This window comes from Hippocampus bargibanti, linkage group LG08 (assembly GCF_051943395.1).
Source record: "Hippocampus bargibanti isolate YZ-2025 linkage group LG08, ASM5194339v1, whole genome shotgun sequence".
In the NCBI taxonomy this organism is placed as follows: Eukaryota; Metazoa; Chordata; class Actinopteri; order Syngnathiformes; family Syngnathidae; genus Hippocampus; species Hippocampus bargibanti.
In genome coordinates, this window is record NC_142741.1 from 26,093,282 (window position 1) to 26,101,009 (window position 7,728).

Below are 7,728 nucleotides of genomic sequence, written 5' to 3' on the forward strand. Positions count from 1 at the left end.
CAGGGTTTTTGTCATTTTCACTCAAATGGCAAATTTCATAAACATTCAATGCAGCGTAAGAAACATTAGACTCTCTTATTTCATCAGAAAAAAAGAGTTAATTCCTAAGTTGTGTTTGTCTGGAGTTATCTGCGCTTGAAATGGGGGCGGGTGTACAAGACAAAACACAATACAATATTGATTGAATATTGATTTATATAGCGCTTTAACAACAGCTGAAGCTGGAGCAAAGCGCTAACATGGGCAAAAGGCAAATGCTGCCCCCTCACGGAAGGGAAAAACATTGCCAGAGGTCTGACCAGCACTTTATCGGCACCCCCCGTGCAAGAAAAACCAAAACCTCAACAAATTTGATCATGTCGCTTTATGTTATGCTTTTCAATTTCCGGATAAATTCAGGAATGACTTCAATAAAGTGAATAATATTGAATATTTGATGGCAAAAGCCTTACTTGCAATAAGAGTATCAAGCAAGACTTGAACAGACTCTGCCATTCTTCATTTGAAACGCTTTTCCAGGCCTTCCCCTTCAGTTCTCTTTTGTTTCTGAGTTTGTTTTGTCTTCCTTTAGTCGCTTCTTCAGGCAGGAGGTCACAAAGGTCCAGAGCAAGTAAGACCTTCCACTTTGTTTTTTGTTTGACAAACAATATCATGTATTCTTTGGGATGCACTTTGGGGAGACACGAAGCGTGCGGCGTGCTCAGCGTTTACAAACACACGTCGAGGGTTTATTTGCTGAAAGGCTTGCAGTGTTTTCTCTCCTTTTCGCACCCGCACTCTGCGACCTTACGAATAGTATCCGAGCACATCTTTCCGCCAACTTTCCGCTCGTAAAGCTTCCGACATTGAAAAGCGTGCTGAATTTGAGGCAAACACAAGATAAATCCTTTTCAGGGTGTCGCCAGCTGAGAATGACATCTGCGATGCGAATTGAGCTAGCTGCTCATCGTAAAGACGCTCATCTGCATTTCCAATTTGGATACCAAATGGGGCCGCTGGAATGCTGGAAATTCAGGAAGAATGCTTTTGATACTGTAACACAAAATGGCTGAGTGTTGAATCACACACCTCATTGGGTTGTACTTAAAAAAAAAAAAAAAAACTACTTTCCATCACAAAAACTGTTCTGCGATTGCTTGAGCAGCCTGCATACTTTATGAATTGCATATCAGTTAGCTTAGCTAGGGAGGAACACAACTAAAGTGACAAATAACCCCTCGCGCTTTAGGATCGCACCGCTGGAATTCAAAGAAACAGTCCTTCGCATTACGCAGACGCAATTCAGAAGTAAACACTCATCATAATTCCTCTTCATTGGACTTTGGAGTTTTTTTTTTCCTATTCTTTCAATTTTTCTCATAAGCACTACTTATGAACGTCTCTTCATAGGAACATTTAAAGTTATGAAACATCACAACAGGAAAATATTACCCCGTGTTCCAAAAGTCTTCAAGATTTGAAAGGGAAAAATACAATCTGGCCAGTGACTCCCATCTCCCATTTTCCTGAATGCAACACACATACATCTAGCTGCCATTGGCTATTAGCTAGCATCTTTCCTGGCCATCCCATTGGCTAAGAGTGACTTCTACTGTATGTGTCCATGTGATGATAGACGGATATGTGTCGTAGTGGCTTTCTCGGGCCATGAGGTGTTCCGATACTTTGACGTAAATGTGAATCACCCAGAAAAAAAAGTGTTCATCACTTGGAATCGCTCACGATGCTGATGGAGGAGTGTCCAATCCAATGCCAGGGTTTTCACTCAAATTGCAGGACCCACAGAATATTGACTTTTAGAACTACATAAACATTCAATGCAGCGTAAGAGACCTTAGACGCTCTTCTTTCATCACAAATTAAAAAAAAAAAGAGTTAATTCCTAAATGATATGGGTCTGGAGTTATATGAGCTTGAATTGAGGGCGGCTGTCCAAAATACAATGCAATACATACAGATTGGTTTGTATTGCGCTTTAACAACAGCTGATGCTGGAACAAAGCGCTAACATGGAAAAAAGACAAATGCTGCCCCCTCGTGGAAGGAAAAAAAAAACATTGCCAGAGGTCTGACCAGTGCTTTATCGGCAGTTTGAAGAAAAATCAAAATCTGAACAAATTCCCTAATGGCGCTCTACGTCATATTTTGAATTTCCAAATAAATTTGTGAATGGCAGCGAATGAGTTAAAAGCCAATCGTCAGATCAATTCTTTAGAAAATGCCAGGCCAAAACAATTTGTGAGAGAACACGTGAACTAAAAAGGGCAAGAAATGCTGAGAGCCAAGTTAAAAATTAAATGACCATGATCTGAATTTTTTAGTCCATTTTTTTACATTATGCACAACTGTTATTTATTGTGCTGTAATCTAATTGCAATATCCATTTGCTACATATTTTTATGCATTTTTATGCTTTGGGAAACATTTATGTCTGAATTGGGGTGCGGGGTGGAACGGATTAGGGCATTTACATGGAAAACACGTCTCGACTTGCAAAATATTACAGCTAAGATTTGTTTTTTTTTTTTGTATTACAACTTCAGTAAAATGTCAAGCTCCTTCATAATTTTACCATTGATTGTGATTTTTGCCATTATTAATCGTTACTAGATTTGCACGCACATTTATCTTCACTCTGTTGAACGAAGTGGACTGAATCGCCTTATTGATTATGATAAATGCGTTTGGACAAATCTCCCCATTGTAAGACGCCACATATTCTATTTGTTATGTCACGACACGGAGTGTTCCAACGTCTGCGGAAAAAGGGGCATAAAAATCAGATTTGTGAATGTGAGCAACATTGCACTAAATTTGCCGGTTAAAAAAAACAAACACTTTTTTTAACAGGACTAGCGATATCGCCGCCGGCGGATTTGCCATGTATCCCATCTGCCGTCAGCCGTGATCTTCCTCCTTGTAATGTGGGCTATTCATCTTTTACAGGCAAAGATCGAGAAGCCCACACGAGTGCTCGCGAAAGGCCCACGCAAATGACAACCACATTGCCATTTTACTGCTGCGTAATCCTGCCGTGTCTTTTCCCAGGTAATAAACATTTGGATTTGCTCGCAAAGAAATGATGGTTTTGACATCAAGGTTTTGGTGGGGAATTAAAGAAAAAAAGGAAAAAAAAGCAAAAGATTCCATGCATGAACATGTTGTCCACCTTAAGTCTTTAGTGACGCTTGCTTGGCTGACGTTTGAGTGGTTGAGCAGCAACCGCAACAAGTGTTCAAGTCATCACCGTTGACGTCATCACTGAGGAGAAAGAGCGCAGGTACCGCCTTGCTGTTCCATCAACTGTCCTGGCCCCTCCGCTGCAAAAAAAAAGACAAAAAAAAACCCAAAAAAAACGGGACACCACAAGGAAACATGGCGTCATATTGTAATGCAAACATAAAGGACCCAAATGATAATTGCAGATGAAGCGAGAGTGCTGCGGGTTCGGACACAGCTGGATTGGTAGCGTGACTTTCATTTGTTCCGTGACCAAGCTTACAATTCATTTCATTTTCACTTGCACATGTCACATTTCAGGTCTTAATAAAAATGCTTGATTTTGGAAAACAGCCAGGGAGCACTCGACTAGCCACAAAATCGGGCCCAAATAATCCAGCCCGACCCGACGCGCGGGTATTAAAGCATGACCAAACTCTTGCCTGACCAATTAACTTGATTCGCTAGTTAGCTCGAGCGCTAGCTAGCTCGATCACTATTGTGGTTTGCGTGGGACAATTTGAAATTTTGGTTTGGTCTATAGTCAGCATCACGGCACACAACATGCTTGATTTGCTCTTGCGGACCGAATAAAATGATGCGGTGGGCCACATTTGGCCCCCGGGCCATCACTTTGACACCTGTGCTATAAGTCTTTGCACTGAACAATAGCCTCTGGTGCCGAAAGACAAATGATGGGAACAACTTGGCAGTGATCTTCAAACCACAGACACGCCAACCACTGTTTAGTTTATGAATCAGCAGAGTCATATTTTCCATTTGCTACCGAATGCAGATATTTATCATTTGACATGTCACATCTACACTAGCGGTGGAGGGAAAATAAATCAAGTAAATGCTTCAAATCAAACATTTGGTGCAGAATCGATGAAAAGATTTCTTCAGCCGTCATCTGTACTTCTTTGAAGGTGTCGGATCTTCTCATCTGAAAAGCTTCGTCAGCGAACTAAAGTTGTGCTGGTAGCTCTGGCCCTAAATATCCCTAATGTCCAGGGGCGGTGGTGCCAGACCTCTGCTTTGATAGGTCTCTGCTCTAAGGTTGAGGGGAGCGGTGGACTACTCCCTGAAGATAATCCGATTACATCTTTTGTAATGTCGGATTATGCTCTATGACTGGCCATGATTGCCCCATTTGCTCTGGTATCTGATACAGAGAGAAACCTTTTCATCGATGGGTCATTCCTGTACCACTGAGAGGTTACATCGACGTATTCAGTGCAGAAGTTAGATCTGAAATTCGACTTTGGATGCTCGCAACGTTTCACCGCGTCGACCTTGAACGCAGCATCACAATAAGATGCTTATGACTGAAAAAAAAAGATAATTGAGATGATTTTTCCATTCACGGCATCATAAGCAGCTTCAGTACGAGCGAAGTGGGAGAAAAAAAACTGTCAGGCTTAAAAAGTTGAGCTGTGAAGACCTTCTTGCTCTTGGCCCACAAGCAATGCTTTCCAAAGTCTTCACTGGGAGGGATTTGCGGGCCAGTGCTTTTCCATTCAACGCTCCTTTCGGGAGTTTGGTGGCCGGATGCGAGGGGACAAACATTTTTTTCTTCATCGAGTCTGTTCCATTTGACGGAAACTGGCGTGGACTGACATTTTTCTTTAAGACCTTGTCAATGTGGGTTTTTTTTTTTTTTTGTTGTTGTCTAGGTGACACAGATTTCTGCTTGCGTGGCAGGCGGCGTGTTGGCGGCTGAAAATCACTAAAAGGATGATGACAAAAGCAGAGCGAGGGCCGATTGCCCTCCATCCTCCGCGCCATATACGGCGGCTGCCAAAGACACTTTAAAGGACAACCGACACCTCCGGACAAGTCGCACCAATAATTTGTAAAATGACTTCTACTGAGCGCATTTGACAAAGATTCCAGCGCTAGATTTGACCTTTTAAGATTCGCGCTGATTATTCATGAAGTCTTGTTTTCAAGTTGATGACGATGATGATGCCCTAAGTGACGTCACGGAGGGAACGCCCCTGACTGAGAAAGCGACACACAATGCATTTTGGATACTTTTTTCCTCTGAAAACACCGCGTTGATGGCGAAATTAGAAGGAAAGCGACATAAATAACGCGATGGCGAATCGTTGCGTGTCGCAGCCAATTGCGGTAACACGCGTAAAGAAGGTGTAAGTTGACACAAATCAGCCCATTTCCAACAAAGCTTGTGCGCCATCTTGCGCATTTTCTGGGCGCTACATCGGAGTCCACCTCTGTCCATTAGGGATATACGGCCAGGGTCACCGGCACAATTTTAGTTCGCTGGCGAAGCTCTTCAGATGAGGAGCGAAACATCCGACACCTTCAAAGAAGTACAGGTGATGTCTGAAGAAACCTTTTCCTCGATGGACCACTCCTGTCCAGACAGGAGAGCTGATATTGTCAAAGCAACTTTTGGAATTATTCAGCGACCGTGTGTCTCCAAAGCAAATGGATGATTTTAACAACAAAGAGCCAAATGCTAAATTCAATCCCTTGGGCTTTTAATTGGAGCCGTGACGTGCAATGATCAGGAAATATCGAAACTTCTACAGGAACTCTGGATTTTTTGATATTTTTGATTCCCGGTCGGTGTGACTGAGAATGAAAAGAAGTTGAGTAAACATAAGAGAGAGAGAGAGAGCGATGAGTGAAGCGCAACACGTGGTGATCAAAACGATGCGAGAGTCGGAGGCTTACTCAATCCCGCCAGCATGGTAGAGGTCCTTTTCTTCTGCGCCTTGATACAAACCAGACCCAATTCCACACGGCTAGCTGCGAGGGCCTCTTTCTGGAATCAGGTAATCGCCCAGAGGGTAGAAAGAAAAAAAACACCCTGTGGAAAGAAGAGAAAAGGAGGAATAATGGCAAGACGCAACGGGAAGTCGAAGGTGGTGGCGCTCACTTGTCTGTCTGCTTACGGTGGCGGTCAATCGGGACTTTTTGCGAAAAAGCGTTCCCATAATTGGCACGTATGGCAAAACGTGACTCGCTAAACAAAAACTACAATTCTGGCGTGCGTCCATGTTCATTGCCAAAAATGTCCATCAAACACATACTTCCACTTTGGACCTTAGATCCCCCACCGGAGACCCCCAAGACACGAATCAACTGTTCATACGTACGTTATTTATAAAAAAAGCAAATGCTGAGCATTTTGGACAACAGATTTAATGTCTATGGGCAGTTCCTAACCCCCAAAACAGAAATGTCAAATCGATTGAACTCTGATTTTCTTTCCATTCGCATGTAATATACTTTGATGGCATGGAATATTTTGATATTTTATGGCAAGGCATGTTCATAAAAACAGAACAGACCAGAATATTTATGTCTTGTCAGAATCCTTTGGGTTATTTTTTTAGGTTTCTTTATAATATATTATTTTTCTTTTCATTAGATGGAAAAAAAACCTGAGGACCATGAACGGAAATCTGTCTGAGCAAAGGAAACGTGCATTGATCATCAAAGATGAACATGCATTCATTCATTTTTTAAAATGCTGAACTCATTCACTGGCATTCACAAATTTATTCGGATATAGAAAATATGACGTTGAGCGCCATTCCCGATCCAGATGTGGAACTGCCGCGGCTTGGAATTGAAGCGGATTTACGTGGGACAGGAGATTTAAGACTACAGCATCATGTTTGCTTTCAAAACTTAGCTTGTAGCAGACGTGCACATTTCACCATGACGTCCCTGATCCACTGGTGAAAAGGACACTTTTCATGCAACAAAGAGGGTGCAGAAAAAGCAAAATATTGAAGATAAAATTTGTTGTCCATGCTTGTCCACTGTAGTTCAAGGTTTGAACACTGAAAGATCTCATTAAAAAAAAACACACACACAGGATCTCTTATATAACGTGATGTCATGAATTGACAAAGCCGGTCAGCGAGCGGTCAAGTTGATTACTCACTGCGCTCGTTCATCATCCAAGCAGACTCTTATTATTATTATTGTTATTCTTGCCATTATGACATTTAATGGGATCCCTGGTTGCGATGAAAGGCGTACGTACTTCCATTCCAAAGTCCTCTTTCCCTGGCAGACACGCCCCGCCGGCGAACGTTTCCTGTCTCGTGCAATGGCATGTGGGATAATCAACTATTTTGCTAGGGCGGGGGACGCTGCACGACGCATCCATGCACGTGCAAAGAGAGCATGTGCGCGCCATGCACTCAAACACGCTCACTCGCGTCGTGGCCTTGAGGCCTACCAGAAAGTCTTGGCCGCCCACCATTGAAAAAGGGGGAAGGAACATGCACGCGTCAACTTCCTAGAAGCACACGTTGAAGGAAGAAAAAAAAAAAAAAAAAGACGAGGAAAAGGAGTCTTTGTAAACAATGACATATTGTAAGAGCAAGATGTAATGCTGTCACGGGGAACTTTTGTGCTACATTTGACCTTGGTGTCTCTCCATGGCATCACCGGAGAAGACATTTATAGACTGCATGATGAGGGACAAGGTTTCCACGGAATAGAATGGTCGCCCTTCACTAT

At 42.7% G+C, this 7,728-nt stretch overlaps 1 long non-coding RNA gene across 1 annotated transcript; it reads right to left on the reverse strand.

Moving 5' to 3' along the window:
- Positions 1–2,026: 2,026 nt before the first annotated feature.
- On the reverse strand, positions 2,027–7,495 carry LOC148894973 (uncharacterized). The gene is made up of 3 exons (XR_016115815.1): positions 7,145–7,495; positions 5,923–6,058; positions 2,027–3,320 (listed from the first exon to the last, which is right to left on the reverse strand). It is a non-coding gene; the product is annotated as an uncharacterized LOC148894973 (long non-coding RNA).
- Positions 7,496–7,728: the final 233 nt, after the last annotated feature.